Source organism: Chanos chanos, chromosome 3 (genome assembly GCF_902362185.1).
Source record: "Chanos chanos chromosome 3, fChaCha1.1, whole genome shotgun sequence".
In the NCBI taxonomy this organism is placed as follows: domain Eukaryota; kingdom Metazoa; phylum Chordata; class Actinopteri; order Gonorynchiformes; family Chanidae; genus Chanos; species Chanos chanos.
Window position 1 is genome coordinate 15312995 of NC_044497.1, and position 13878 is coordinate 15326872.

Consider the following 13878-nt stretch of genomic DNA (forward strand, 5'->3'; position numbering starts at 1 on the left):
CTTTCTTTCTCACCAGCGATCCCTGGTAAGAAAGTAGGTGGAAAATTGCCAGCAAAAGCCAGGGGTACTCCGGCCCCAGTGGCCTAATGGACAAGGCACTTGCCTCCTAAGCCAGGGATTGTGGGTTCGAGTCCCATCTGGGGTGTTGGCAAGCAGAGTGGCGCAGCGGAAGCGTGCTGGGCCCATAACCCAGAGGTCGATGGATCGAAACCATCCTCTGCTAACCCAGCTGAGCCTTTACGCTCTGCAACTCAAGCGAGTTGGCTTTAGCTTCAGCGCGGGACAGTGGATTTGTGCACGGGTTTACCTGGTCCGAGAAACAACGTACTGCTCAGGTCATGCTGCGACTCAAATGAGTAAGAATGGCTTGTATTGAAAGAACCCAACTTAAACCAGTTGGCAATCTGTGCTTTGAGTGTTATCTTCTGTGGAAGAGCCCCTATCTGTACAAAGCTAACCGAAGGCCGTTTTAAAAAGCACTCTGGCCATGAACCAAATGCTAATTTTTAATATGAAGCCTGGCCCTTCTAATTTTAAAACTAGCCTTTATCTCTTGTTCTAAGAATGTAAACTGTCACGTTCGGAGCCACCAAACTGTGAAATGGCTGTCAAAGATACTACATACTTTAAAAAGTAAGCTATGAAAGAATGAAATACCTGTTTTGTGGTGTCTCTAATCCCTTTACAATACGTTTGGCTAACCGAGGCCGCTAATAGAGATAAGCGATGCCTTGCCCGTATACCTCGGCTCAATAAGCTGATTGTAGACGACACGATGACACGAGATGTGTGTTAAATGTCTATCCGAACAGAACTATTGTCGTAAATTTGTAGCGTGGTCTACTAGCGATTCGGTATCATGTGTCGTTCAGGGGTCAGATATTCATTTCAGAAGTGTTTTGTTTAACCCGTCGACTTGTAACATGACTTATTTACCTCAACGTCAGTTGAGTAGGCGGTCGTTCAATGTGGTCGAGATCGCATCCGCACTGCTAAAAGGACACGGTCACATGCGGTCCAGACCACTTCCAAATGTGGCCCCTGCTGCTACGCTTTCAGTTCAGCCATGGGGTGGGTGCTGCATGCACAGGAGGCACCAACGACGAGGATGGGATTCGAACCCACGCGTGCAGAGCACAATGGATTAGCAGTCCATCGCCTTAACCACTCGGCCACCTCGTCTTGGAAAGCCTGCGTTCTCTCGTCCGCAGCAGTGGCTAGAAAGCTCTTGTCATCGGAAACAAGCACAGTGCCTTCACTTGTGCCTGCAGCTGCGGTCTCTTACCTTGTGGAACTTCCCAGGCGAGTCTCCACGATTTGGGCTGTGTCCGAAATGGCATGCTGTGTACTACATACTGCATACTGGCCTAGTATACATTGTGTACTGCACACACCCTAGTATACAGTCTAGCATGCAAGTATGAGAACTTCCATGTAGTGTACTACGCAGTCACATGACTGCTGCTGTCCGCCAGGTTTTTTGAAATTTTTGGAGAGTTGGAAATCACTGCGTTGCATCATGGGATGCAGTACCCGGCGAAGTGAGCTCTGGCTGTATACCGCAAATTTTTTTGCCAGAGTAGTACATCATCCGGGTAACTGTCGTGCACTGTAAAATTTTCCGGTACTGCATACTACTTACTAGTTTTACGTCAAGATCAGTATACGAGTTGTATGTAGTATGCCATTTCGGACACAGCCATGGTCTTGAACCTCTCTGACCTCTGTAGCCTGTCCGGGCACAATCTCAACAGAGAGGACAGCTAATGGATTTGGGTCGGGCGGTGCCGTACGGCTCCTCGTGCCGCTCAGGGCTCCCATATGGTCTAGCGGTCAGGATTCCTGGTTTTCACCCAGGCGGCCCGGGTTCGACTCCCGGTATGGGAAAGAGCTTTTGCCAAACGCAGCATACAGAAAGCTCAAGTTCAAATTTGTTTGCATAGCGCTTTCTACAATCAAATGTTGTCTCGAAGCAGCTTTACAGAGATCGGTGCCAGTGAGCAAGCCCGAGGCGACAGCGGCAAGGAAAAACTCCCTAATGAGGTGAATAGGAGGAAGAAACCCTTGGGAGGAACCGAGACTAAACAGGGGGAGCCCATCCTCCTCTGGCCGGCAGATAGACTAGAGGCGTTTACAGTATTAAATGAGTCCAGGGTGGCCAGATTCAATGGCCTACAAACTTATTTGCAGTATATGACTTGTTTGCAGTGTACAAGAGTTCACATTTAGAGGTTGTGGGAGTTCTAGGTGCCATCAGATATAGATTATTTTGATAATCAAGCGGTGCTCACGTCAATGCCTTTGTCTTTAAGACAAACTACATGGTGTCTGAGAATGATTAGCTTTACTATTGTTAAAACTGAGCCTGCCATGTGGCTATGAAGGACAAGTTGATCTTGGTTCCACAATCAGGTTGAGTTAGCATCGGGTGGGCCACTGGCTCAGAATATGGGCTTGCAGGAGCTCTGGGCAGGAGGGACTGGAGTATACAGGCCTCATGCCGGGAGCAGACGCTAGACCTCAGAGTGGATACCCCAACGTGGGGGCATGGAAATGGGGGTAAAAAGAAAAGGGGGAACAAGATTGTGAAGCCAACTGAGCCATGAGGTAGAGTTCTTTGAGACGTTTTAGAATGATTTTGATTCCGATTCGGCCGCAGCACTGGTGCTCCGGCAACCCTAGTTCATGCAGTGTTAAACCAAAAAAAGAAAGAAAGAAAGAAAGAAAGAACCCCCTCCCCCGAAAAACTAAGACAATTGGCTAAGACAATTGGCTGTATGCTAAATAAAGGGCACGTCAGAAGCGGCAGCTTGCACGCGCAGTTGCACAGTCAGAGCGCTTTGCGTCAGCCATCCAAATCAAGCTCTCCCCATGCGTTTGTCCGCTTCTCCCTTGCTTTGCGAGCAGGGCCCTCGACGACGACAAACGCCAACGGAACGGCCAGAGGTCTGACCGCTCCGCAGCTCTCGCGCAGCCGTGATCGTATAGTGGTTAGTACTCTGCGTTGTGGCCGCAGCAACCCCGGTTCGAATCCGGGTCACGGCAGTTTTTAGACCTTAATCGAGGGACCCGGAGAAGCGCCCAAGCTGCCGCGTGTGCCCGGTGCTTCTTTCTTTCTCACCAGCGATCCCTGGTAAGAAAGTAGGTGGAAAATTGCCAGCAAAAGCCAGGGGTACTCCGGCCCCAGTGGCCTAATGGACAAGGCACTTGCCTCCTAAGCCAGGGATTGTGGGTTCGAGTCCCATCTGGGGTGTTGGCAAGCAGAGTGGCGCAGCGGAAGCGTGCTGGGCCCATAACCCAGAGGTCGATGGATCGAAACCATCCTCTGCTAACCCAGCTGAGCCTTTACGCTCTGCAACTCAAGCGAGTTGGCTTTAGCTTCAGCGCGGGACAGTGGATTTGTGCACGGGTTTACCTGGTCCGAGAAACAACGTACTGCTCAGGTCATGCTGCGACTCAAATGAGTAAGAATGGCTTGTATTGAAAGAACCCAACTTAAACCAGTTGGCAATCTGTGCTTTGAGTGTCATCTTCTGTGGAAGAGCCCCTATCTGTACAAAGCTAACCGAAGGCCGTTTTAAAAAGCACTCTGGCCATGAACCAAATGCTAATTTTTAATATGAAGCCTGGCCCTTCTAATTTTAAAACTAGCCTTTATCTCTTGTTCTAAGAATGTAAACTGTCACGTTCGGAGCCACCAAACTGTGAAATGGCTGTCAAAGATACTACATACTTTAAAAAGTAAGCTATGAAAGAATGAAATACCTGTTTTGTGGTGTCTCTAATCCCTTTACAATACGTTTGGCTAACCGAGGCCGCTAATAGAGATAAGCGATGCCTTGCCCGTATACCTCGGCTCAATAAGCTGATTGTAGACGACACGATGACACGAGATGTGTGTTAAATGTCTATCCGAACAGAACTATTGTCGTAAATTTGTAGCGTGGTCTACTAGCGATTCGGTATCATGTGTCGTTCAGGGGTCAGATATTCATTTCAGAAGTGTTTTGTTTAACCCGTCGACTTGTAACATGACTTATTTACCTCAACGTCAGTTGAGTAGGCGGTCGTTCAATGTGGTCGAGATCGCATCCGCACTGCTAAAAGGACACGGTCACATGCGGTCCAGACCACTTCCAAATGTGGCCCCTGCTGCTACGCTTTCAGTTCAGCCATGGGGTGGGTGCTGCATGCACAGGAGGCGCCAACGACGAGGATGGGATTCGAACCCACGCGTGCAGAGCACAATGGATTAGCAGTCCATCGCCTTAACCACTCGGCCCGGCCACCTCGTCTTGGAAAGCCCGCGTCCTCTCGTCCGCAGCAGTGGCTAGAAAGCTCTTGTCATCGGAAACAAGCACAGTGCCTTCACTTGTGCCTGCAGCTGCGGTCTCTTACCTTGTGGAACTTCCCAGGCGAGTCTCCACGATTTGGGCTGTGTCCGAAATGGCATGCTGTGTACTACATACTGCATACTGGCCTAGTATACATTGTGTACTGCACACACCCTAGTATACAGTCTAGCATGCAAGTATGAGAACTTCCATGTAGTGTACTACGCAGTCACATGACTGCTGCTGTCCGCCAGGTTTTTTGAAATTTTTGGAGAGTTGGAAATCACTGTGTTGCATCATGGGATGCAGTACCCGGCGAAGTGAGCTCTGGCTGTATACCGCAAATTTTTTTGCCAGAGTAGTACATCATCCGGGTAACTGTCGTGCACTGTAAAATTTTCCGGTACTGCATACTACTTACTAGTTTTACGTCAAGATCAGTATACGAGTTGTATGTAGTATGCCATTTCGGACACAGCCATGGTCTTGAACCTCTCTGACCTCTGTAGCCTGTCCGGGCACAATCTCAACAGAGAGGACAGCTAATGGATTTGGGTCGGGCGCTGCCGTACGGCTCCTCGTGCCGCTCAGGGCTCCCATATGGTCTAGCGGTCAGGATTCCTGGTTTTCACCCAGGCGGCCCGGGTTCGACTCCCGGTATGGGAAAGAGCTTTTGCCAAACGCAGCATACAGAAAGCTCAAGTTCAAATTTGTTTGCATAGCGCTTTCTACAATCAAATGTTGTCTCGAAGCAGCTTTACAGAGATCGGTGCCAGTGAGCAAGCCCGAGGCGACAGCGGCAAGGAAAAACTCCCTAATGAGGTGAATAGGAGGAAGAAACCCTTGGGAGGAACCGAGACTAAACAGGGGGAGCCCATCCTCCTCTGGCCGGCAGATAGACTAGAGGCGTTTACAGTATTAAATGAGTCCAGGGTGGCCAGATTCAATGGCCTACAAACTTATTTGCAGTATATGACTTGTTTGCAGTGTACAAGAGTTCACATTTAGAGGTTGTAGGGAGTTCTAGGTGCCATCAGATATAGATTATTTTGATAATCAAGCGGTGCTCACGTCAATGCCTTTGTCTTTAAGACAAACTACATGGTGTCTGAGAATGATTAGCTTTACTATTGTTAAAACTGAGCCTGCCATGTGGCTATGAAGGACAAGTTGATCTTGGTTCCACAATCAGGTTGAGTTAGCATCGGGTGGGCCACTGGCTCAGAATATGGGCTTGCAGGAGCTCTGGGCAGGAGGGACTGGAGTATACAGGCCTCATGCCGGGAGCAGACGCTAGACCTCAGAGTGGATACCCCAACGTGGGGGCATGGAAATGGGGGTAAAAAGAAAAGGGGGAACAAGATTGTGAAGCCAACTGAGCCATGAGGTAGAGTTCTTTGAGACGTTTTAGAATGATTTTGATTCCGATTCGGCCGCAGCACTGGTGCTCCGGCAACCCTAGTTCATGCAGTGTTAAACCAAAAAAAGAAAGAAAGAAAGAAAGAAAGAACCCCCTCCCCCGAAAAACTAAGACAATTGGCTAAGACAATTGGCTGTATGCTAAATAAAGGGCACGTCAGAAGCGGCAGCTTGCACGCGCAGTTGCACAGTCAGAGCGCTTTGCGTCAGCCATCCAAATCAAGCTCTCCCCATGCGTTTGTCCGCTTCTCCCTTGCTTTGCGAGCAGGGCCCTCGACGACGACAAACGCCAACGGAACGGCCAGAGGTCTGACCGCTCCGCAGCTCTCGCGCAGCCGTGATCGTATAGTGGTTAGTACTCTGCGTTGTGGCCGCAGCAACCCCGGTTGGAATCCGGGTCACGGCAGTTTTTAGACCTTAATCGAGGGACCCGGAGAAGCGCCCAAGCTGCCGCGTGTGCCCGGTGCTTCTTTCTTTCTCACCAGCGATCCCTGGTAAGAAAGTAGGTGGAAAATTGCCAGCAAAAGCCAGGGGTACTCCGGCCCCAGTGGCCTAATGGACAAGGCACTTGCCTCCTAAGCCAGGGATTGTGGGTTCGAGTCCCATCTGGGGTGTTGGCAAGCAGAGTGGCGCAGCGGAAGCGTGCTGGGCCCATAACCCAGAGGTCGATGGATCGAAACCATCCTCTGCTAACCCAGCTGAGCCTTTACGCTCTGCAACTCAAGCGAGTTGGCTTTAGCTTCAGCGCGGGACAGTGGATTTGTGCACGGGTTTACCTGGTCCGAGAAACAACGTACTGCTCAGGTCATGCTGCGACTCAAATGAGTAAGAATGGCTTGTATTGAAAGAACCCAACTTAAACCAGTTGGCAATCTGTGCTTTGAGTGTCATCTTCTGTGGAAGAGCCCCTATCTGTACAAAGCTAACCGAAGGCCGTTTTAAAAAGCACTCTGGCCATGAACCAAATGCTAATTTTTAATATGAAGCCTGGCCCTTCTAATTTTAAAACTAGCCTTTATCTCTTGTTCTAAGAATGTAAACTGTCACGTTCGGAGCCACCAAACTGTGAAATGGCTGTCAAAGATACTACATACTTTAAAAAGTAAGCTATGAAAGAATGAAATACCTGTTTTGTGGTGTCTCTAATCCCTTTACAATACGTTTGGCTAACCGAGGCCGCTAATAGAGATAAGCGATGCCTTGCCCGTATACCTCGGCTCAATAAGCTGATTGTAGACGACACGATGACACGAGATGTGTGTTAAATGTCTATCCGAACAGAACTATTGTCGTAAATTTGTAGCGTGGTCTACTAGCGATTCGGTATCATGTGTCGTTCAGGGGTCAGATATTCATTTCAGAAGTGTTTTGTTTAACCCGTCGACTTGTAACATGACTTATTTACCTCAACGTCAGTTGAGTAGGCGGTCGTTCAATGTGGTCGAGATCGCATCCGCACTGCTAAAAGGACACGGTCACATGCGGTCCAGACCACTTCCAAATGTGGCCCCTGCTGCTACGCTTTCAGTTCAGCCATGGGGTGGGTGCTGCATGCACAGGAGGCGCCAACGACGAGGATGGGATTCGAACCCACGCGTGCAGAGCACAATGGATTAGCAGTCCATCGCCTTAACCACTCGGCCGGCCACCTCGTCTTGGAAAGCCTGCGTTCCTCTCGTCCGCAGCAGTGGCTAGAAAGCTCTTGTCATCGGAAACAAGCACAGTGCCTTCACTTGTGCCTGCAGCTGCGGTCTCTTACCTTGTGGAACTTCCCAGGCGAGTCTCCACGATTTGGGCTGTGTCCGAAATGGCATGCTGTGTACTACATACTGCATACTGGCCTAGTATACATTGTGTACTGCACACACCCTAGTATACAGTCTAGCATGCAAGTATGAGAACTTCCATGTAGTGTACTACGCAGTCACATGACTGCTGCTGTCCGCCAGGTTTTTTGAAATTTTTGGAGAGTTGGAAATCACTGCGTTGCATCATGGGATGCAGTACCCGGCGAAGTGAGCTCTGGCTGTATACCGCAAATTTTTTTGCCAGAGTAGTACATCATCCGGGTAACTGTCGTGCACTGTAAAATTTTCCGGTACTGCATACTACTTACTAGTTTTACGTCAAGATCAGTATACGAGTTGTATGTAGTATGCCATTTCGGACACAGCCATGGTCTTGAACCTCTCTGACCTCTGTAGCCTGTCCGGGCACAATCTCAACAGAGAGGACAGCTAATGGATTTGGGTCGGGCGGTGCCGTACGGCTCCTCGTGCCGCTCAGGGCTCCCATATGGTCTAGCGGTCAGGATTCCTGGTTTTCACCCAGGCGGCCCGGGTTCGACTCCCGGTATGGGAACGAGCTTTTGCCAAACGCAGCATACAGAAAGCTCAAGTTCAAATTTGTTTGCATAGCGCTTTCTACAATCAAATGTTGTCTCGAAGCAGCTTTACAGAGATCGGTGCCAGTGAGCAAGCCCGAGGCGACAGCGGCAAGGAAAAACTCCCTAATGAGGTGAATAGGAGGAAGAAACCCTTGGGAGGAACCGAGACTAAACAGGGGGAGCCCATCCTCCTCTGGCCGGCAGATAGACTAGAGGCGTTTACAGTATTAAATGAGTCCAGGGTGGCCAGATTCAATGGCCTACAAACTTATTTGCAGTATATGACTTGTTTGCAGTGTACAAGAGTTCACATTTAGAGGTTGTAGGGAGTTCTAGGTGCCATCAGATATAGATTATTTTGATAATCAAGCGGTGCTCACGTCAATGCCTTTGTCTTTAAGACAAACTACATGGTGTCTGAGAATGATTAGCTTTACTATTGTTAAAACTGAGCCTGCCATGTGGCTATGAAGGACAAGTTGATCTTGGTTCCACAATCAGGTTGAGTTAGCATCGGGTGGGCCACTGGCTCAGAATATGGGCTTGCAGGAGCTCTGGGCAGGAGGGACTGGAGTATACAGGCCTCATGCCGGGAGCAGACGCTAGACCTCAGAGTGGATACCCCAACGTGGGGGCATGGAAATGGGGGTAAAAAGAAAAGGGGGAACAAGATTGTGAAGCCAACTGAGCCATGAGGTAGAGTTCTTTGAGACGTTTTAGAATGATTTTGATTCCGATTCGGCCGCAGCACTGGTGCTCCGGCAACCCTAGTTCATGCAGTGTTAAACCAAAAAAAGAAAGAAAGAAAGAACCCCCTCCCCCGAAAAACTAAGACAATTGGCTAAGACAATTGGCTGTATGCTAAATAAAGGGCACGTCAGAAGCGGCAGCTTGCACGCGCAGTTGCACAGTCAGAGCGCTTTGCGTCAGCCATCCAAATCAAGCTCTCCCCATGCGTTTGTCCGCTTCTCCCTTGCTTTGCGAGCAGGGCCCTCGACGACGACAAACGCCAACGGAACGGCCAGAGGTCTGACCGCTCCGCAGCTCTCGCGCAGCCGTGATCGTATAGTGGTTAGTACTCTGCGTTGTGGCCGCAGCAACCCCGGTTCGAATCCGGGTCACGGCAGTTTTTAGACCTTAATCGAGGGACCCGGAGAAGCGCCCAAGCTGCCGCGTGTGCCCGGTGCTTCTTTCTTTCTCACCAGCGATCCCTGGTAAGAAAGTAGGTGGAAAATTGCCAGCAAAAGCCAGGGGTACTCCGGCCCCAGTGGCCTAATGGACAAGGCACTTGCCTCCTAAGCCAGGGATTGTGGGTTCGAGTCCCATCTGGGGTGTTGGCAAGCAGAGTGGCGCAGCGGAAGCGTGCTGGGCCCATAACCCAGAGGTCGATGGATCGAAACCATCCTCTGCTAACCCAGCTGAGCCTTTACGCTCTGCAACTCAAGCGAGTTGGCTTTAGCTTCAGCGCGGGACAGTGGATTTGTGCACGGGTTTACCTGGTCCGAGAAACAACGTACTGCTCAGGTCATGCTGCGACTCAAATGAGTAAGAATGGCTTGTATTGAAAGAACCCAACTTAAACCAGTTGGCAATCTGTGCTTTGAGTGTCATCTTCTGTGGAAGAGCCCCTATCTGTACAAAGCTAACCGAAGGCCGTTTTAAAAAGCACTCTGGCCATGAACCAAATGCTAATTTTTAATATGAAGCCTGGCCCTTCTAATTTTAAAACTAGCCTTTATCTCTTGTTCTAAGAATGTAAACTGTCACGTTCGGAGCCACCAAACTGTGAAATGGCTGTCAAAGATACTACATACTTTAAAAAGTAAGCTATGAAAGAATGAAATACCTGTTTTGTGGTGTCTCTAATCCCTTTACAATACGTTTGGCTAACCGAGGCCGCTAATAGAGATAAGCGATGCCTTGCCCGTATACCTCGGCTCAATAAGCTGATTGTAGACGACACGATGACACGAGATGTGTGTTAAATGTCTATCCGAACAGAACTATTGTCGTAAATTTGTAGCGTGGTCTACTAGCGATTCGGTATCATGTGTCGTTCAGGGGTCAGATATTCATTTCAGAAGTGTTTTGTTTAACCCGTCGACTTGTAACATGACTTATTTACCTCAACGTCAGTTGAGTAGGCGGTCGTTCAATGTGGTCGAGATCGCATCCGCACTGCTAAAAGGACACGGTCACATGCGGTCCAGACCACTTCCAAATGTGGCCCCTGCTGCTACGCTTTCAGTTCAGCCATGGGGTGGGTGCTGCATGCACAGGAGGCGCCAACGACGAGGATGGGATTCGAACCCACGCGTGCAGAGCACAATGGATTAGCAGTCCATCGCCTTAACCACTCGGCCACCTCGTCTTGGAAAGCCTGCGTTCTCTCGTCCGCAGCAGTGGCTAGAAAGCTCTTGTCATCGGAAACAAGCACAGTGCCTTCACTTGTGCCTGCAGCTGCGGTCTCTTACCTTGTGGAACTTCCCAGGCGAGTCTCCACGATTTGGGCTGTGTCCGAAATGGCATGCTGTGTACTACATACTGCATACTGGCCTAGTATACATTGTGTACTGCACACACCCTAGTATACAGTCTAGCATGCAAGTATGAGAACTTCCATGTAGTGTACTACGCAGTCACATGACTGCTGCTGTCCGCCAGGTTTTTTGAAATTTTTGGAGAGTTGGAAATCACTGCGTTGCATCATGGGATGCAGTACCCGGCGAAGTGAGCTCTGGCTGTATACCGCAAATTTTTTTGCCAGAGTAGTACATCATCCGGGTAACTGTCGTGCACTGTAAAATTTTCCGGTACTGCATACTACTTACTAGTTTTACGTCAAGATCAGTATACGAGTTGTATGTAGTATGCCATTTCGGACACAGCCATGGTCTTGAACCTCTCTGACCTCTGTAGCCTGTCCGGGCACAATCTCAACAGAGAGGACAGCTAATGGATTTGGGTCGGGCGCTGCCGTACGGCTCCTCGTGCCGCTCAGGGCTCCCATATGGTCTAGCGGTCAGGATTCCTGGTTTTCACCCAGGCGGCCCGGGTTCGACTCCCGGTATGGGAACGAGCTTTTGCCAAACGCAGCATACAGAAAGCTCAAGTTCAAATTTGTTTGCATAGCGCTTTCTACAATCAAATGTTGTCTCGAAGCAGCTTTACAGAGATCGGTGCCAGTGAGCAAGCCCGAGGCGACAGCGGCAAGGAAAAACTCCCTAATGAGGTGAATAGGAGGAAGAAACCCTTGGGAGGAACCGAGACTAAACAGGGGGAGCCCATCCTCCTCTGGCCGGCAGATAGACTAGAGGCGTTTACAGTATTAAATGAGTCCAGGGTGGCCAGATTCAATGGCCTACAAACTTATTTGCAGTATATGACTTGTTTGCAGTGTACAAGAGTTCACATTTAGAGGTTGTAGGAGTTCTAGGTGCCATCAGATATAGATTATTTTGATAATCAAGCGGTGCTCACGTCAATGCCTTTGTCTTTAAGACAAACTACATGGTGTCTGAGAATGATTAGCTTTACTATTGTTAAAACTGAGCCTGCCATGTGGCTATGAAGGACAAGTTGATCTTGGTTCCACAATCAGGTTGAGTTAGCATCGGGTGGGCCACTGGCTCAGAATATGGGCTTGCAGGAGCTCTGGGCAGGAGGGACTGGAGTATACAGGCCTCATGCCGGGAGCAGACGCTAGACCTCAGAGTGGATACCCCAACGTGGGGGCATGGAAATGGGGGTAAAAAGAAAAGGGGGAACAAGATTGTGAAGCCAACTGAGCCATGAGGTAGAGTTCTTTGAGACGTTTTAGAATGATTTTGATTCCGATTCGGCCGCAGCACTGGTGCTCCGGCAACCCTAGTTCATGCAGTGTTAAACCAAAAAAAGAAAGAAAGAAAGAAAGAAAGAACCCCCTCCCCCGAAAAACTAAGACAATTGGCTAAGACAATTGGCTGTATGCTAAATAAAGGGCACGTCAGAAGCGGCAGCTTGCACGCGCAGTTGCACAGTCAGAGCGCTTTGCGTCAGCCATCCAAATCAAGCTCTCCCCATGCGTTTGTCCGCTTCTCCCTTGCTTTGCGAGCAGGGCCCACGACGACGACAAACGCCAACGGAACGGCCAGAGGTCTGACCGCTCCGCAGTTCTCGCGCAGCCGTGATCGTATAGTGGTTAGTACTCTGCGTTGTGGCCGCAGCAACCCCGGTTCGAATCCGGGTCACAGCAATTTTTAGACCTTAATCGAGGGACCCGGAGAAGCGCCCAAGCTGCCGCGTGTGCCCGGTGCTTCTTTCTTTCTGACCAGCGATCCCTGGTAAGAAAGTAGGTGGAAAATTGCCAGCAAAAGCCAGGGGTACTCCAGCCCCAGTGGCCTAATGGACAAGGCACTTGCCTCCTAAGCCAGGGATTGTGGGTTCAAGGCCCATCTAGTTTAATCAGACGGGATAGGGAAATGCCAGAACTGTTTAGGTAATGCTATAATCAATGATAAGTTACCCATAAAAATGATTTTATATCCAGCAGCTGACAGTCTCCTGATAAAAGATCATTCTAACTCTCCAGTTATGATGGGCAATCAACCGAACTGTTGGGAACTGAGCTGTTTACTTTGGTTGGACAGACAAGTTCGATCTCACAATGGTTATACCAGTCATGACTAGATCAGACAGAATATTTTCTGCGCACTACAGATTATGTAATGTTTGGTCACATATGAGTTCACCAGGAGTTAAACTTCAAGCATAAGCAAGGTGTGCACATTTAACATATTAACAGAAACTTAACAACTTTTTAGAAAATTCCGCCTTCCTACCAAACTTACTGCTTCGATTTCTGAAGATACTGTGGCAGAATATATCTGCATTTTTGGCGACCATGCATATAAGCATTATTCAAAAGTGTATTGATCATACAGTTTGAGGACCTGTCAGTGTGTTTTAGTCCACAGAGATAGACTGCTATTACACTGCTCGGCAACTTTCCATTTATACATGGTCAGTATAGGTAAACGGGTTACAGACTACAGGATGTGGCATTTTGGTGGAACATTATGGGAGTGTTTTGAAGACAGCATTACATAAATCAAATCCAGATGCCATTTCAATTGAATCTTCTCGTTCCAGAACCTTGTTTTTGTGGTGCTATGGCATTGTCCTCTCTAAACATATTTGCCCTAAATAACCTTTACACTACTTGGCCTTTATGAGTGCACCTACCACATCATGCATGGGCTGTCTCCGCATTTATCATACAGAGCCGAGCCATAACATATCAATGACATTCCTCCTACTCAAGGACTATCTTCTTCTTGGAAATAATTTTACTACTATTATTACTATTATTATTATTATTACTACTACTACTTCAATAATTAATCACACCTGGCATTGTAGTGTAGTCATAGGCACAATGTTTAAATATGTGAGGTAAATTTCACAGTTGTACACAGAGAAAACACTGTAAACATAAACTAATAATAAAGAACAAGAGCAGTAGCAACAAAGTACCAAAACCATTAAAAACATTAACATTAAATTGATAATATCAACAATCCGCAAGAAAGGTAATGCTACCCGTTATTGGCCAACCAGCAGGCTAGCCAGCACTACAGTGGAGAGTTTCATGTCTTAAATTTGCTCCGTGTAAGTGATTTAACTGGATAGATAAAACCGCAGCTGACTGATGTTGTGCTCACTTTTGTAGTTAAATTCATTAAGACCAAAGAAGAATGT

At 48.5% G+C, this 13878-nt stretch overlaps 20 non-coding genes across 20 annotated transcripts; 16 read left to right on the forward strand and 4 right to left on the reverse strand.

Annotated features, from left to right (window-relative positions):
• The first annotated feature begins 72 nt into the window (after positions 1-72).
• trnar-ccu (transfer RNA arginine (anticodon CCU)) lies at positions 73-145 on the forward strand. The gene has a single exon. It is a non-coding gene; the product is annotated as a tRNA-Arg (tRNA).
• A 6-nt stretch (positions 146-151) lies between these two features.
• trnam-cau (transfer RNA methionine (anticodon CAU)) lies at positions 152-223 on the forward strand. The gene has a single exon. It is a non-coding gene; the product is annotated as a tRNA-Met (tRNA).
• An 877-nt stretch (positions 224-1100) lies between these two features.
• On the reverse strand, positions 1101-1182 carry trnas-gcu (transfer RNA serine (anticodon GCU)). Its single transcript has one exon. It is a non-coding gene; the product is annotated as a tRNA-Ser (tRNA).
• A 633-nt stretch (positions 1183-1815) lies between these two features.
• trnae-uuc (transfer RNA glutamic acid (anticodon UUC)) lies at positions 1816-1887 on the forward strand. The gene has a single exon. It is a non-coding gene; the product is annotated as a tRNA-Glu (tRNA).
• A 1086-nt stretch (positions 1888-2973) lies between these two features.
• On the forward strand, positions 2974-3045 carry trnah-gug (transfer RNA histidin (anticodon GUG)). The gene has a single exon. It is a non-coding gene; the product is annotated as a tRNA-His (tRNA).
• Positions 3046-3180: 135 nt separating this feature from the next.
• Positions 3181-3253, forward strand: trnar-ccu (transfer RNA arginine (anticodon CCU)). Its single transcript has one exon. It is a non-coding gene; the product is annotated as a tRNA-Arg (tRNA).
• A 6-nt stretch (positions 3254-3259) lies between these two features.
• On the forward strand, positions 3260-3331 carry trnam-cau (transfer RNA methionine (anticodon CAU)). The gene has a single exon. It is a non-coding gene; the product is annotated as a tRNA-Met (tRNA).
• An 877-nt stretch (positions 3332-4208) lies between these two features.
• On the reverse strand, positions 4209-4295 carry trnas-gcu (transfer RNA serine (anticodon GCU)). Its single transcript has one exon. It is a non-coding gene; the product is annotated as a tRNA-Ser (tRNA).
• A 633-nt stretch (positions 4296-4928) lies between these two features.
• trnae-uuc (transfer RNA glutamic acid (anticodon UUC)) lies at positions 4929-5000 on the forward strand. The gene has a single exon. It is a non-coding gene; the product is annotated as a tRNA-Glu (tRNA).
• Positions 5001-6087: 1087 nt separating this feature from the next.
• Positions 6088-6159, forward strand: trnah-gug (transfer RNA histidin (anticodon GUG)). Its single transcript has one exon. It is a non-coding gene; the product is annotated as a tRNA-His (tRNA).
• A 135-nt stretch (positions 6160-6294) lies between these two features.
• On the forward strand, positions 6295-6367 carry trnar-ccu (transfer RNA arginine (anticodon CCU)). The gene has a single exon. It is a non-coding gene; the product is annotated as a tRNA-Arg (tRNA).
• A 6-nt stretch (positions 6368-6373) lies between these two features.
• trnam-cau (transfer RNA methionine (anticodon CAU)) lies at positions 6374-6445 on the forward strand. The gene has a single exon. It is a non-coding gene; the product is annotated as a tRNA-Met (tRNA).
• An 877-nt stretch (positions 6446-7322) lies between these two features.
• trnas-gcu (transfer RNA serine (anticodon GCU)) lies at positions 7323-7408 on the reverse strand. The gene has a single exon. It is a non-coding gene; the product is annotated as a tRNA-Ser (tRNA).
• A 634-nt stretch (positions 7409-8042) lies between these two features.
• Positions 8043-8114, forward strand: trnae-uuc (transfer RNA glutamic acid (anticodon UUC)). The gene has a single exon. It is a non-coding gene; the product is annotated as a tRNA-Glu (tRNA).
• A 1079-nt stretch (positions 8115-9193) lies between these two features.
• Positions 9194-9265, forward strand: trnah-gug (transfer RNA histidin (anticodon GUG)). Its single transcript has one exon. It is a non-coding gene; the product is annotated as a tRNA-His (tRNA).
• A 135-nt stretch (positions 9266-9400) lies between these two features.
• On the forward strand, positions 9401-9473 carry trnar-ccu (transfer RNA arginine (anticodon CCU)). The gene has a single exon. It is a non-coding gene; the product is annotated as a tRNA-Arg (tRNA).
• A 6-nt stretch (positions 9474-9479) lies between these two features.
• On the forward strand, positions 9480-9551 carry trnam-cau (transfer RNA methionine (anticodon CAU)). The gene has a single exon. It is a non-coding gene; the product is annotated as a tRNA-Met (tRNA).
• An 877-nt stretch (positions 9552-10428) lies between these two features.
• On the reverse strand, positions 10429-10510 carry trnas-gcu (transfer RNA serine (anticodon GCU)). The gene has a single exon. It is a non-coding gene; the product is annotated as a tRNA-Ser (tRNA).
• A 633-nt stretch (positions 10511-11143) lies between these two features.
• trnae-uuc (transfer RNA glutamic acid (anticodon UUC)) lies at positions 11144-11215 on the forward strand. The gene has a single exon. It is a non-coding gene; the product is annotated as a tRNA-Glu (tRNA).
• A 1086-nt stretch (positions 11216-12301) lies between these two features.
• On the forward strand, positions 12302-12373 carry trnah-gug (transfer RNA histidin (anticodon GUG)). Its single transcript has one exon. It is a non-coding gene; the product is annotated as a tRNA-His (tRNA).
• Positions 12374-13878: the final 1505 nt, after the last annotated feature.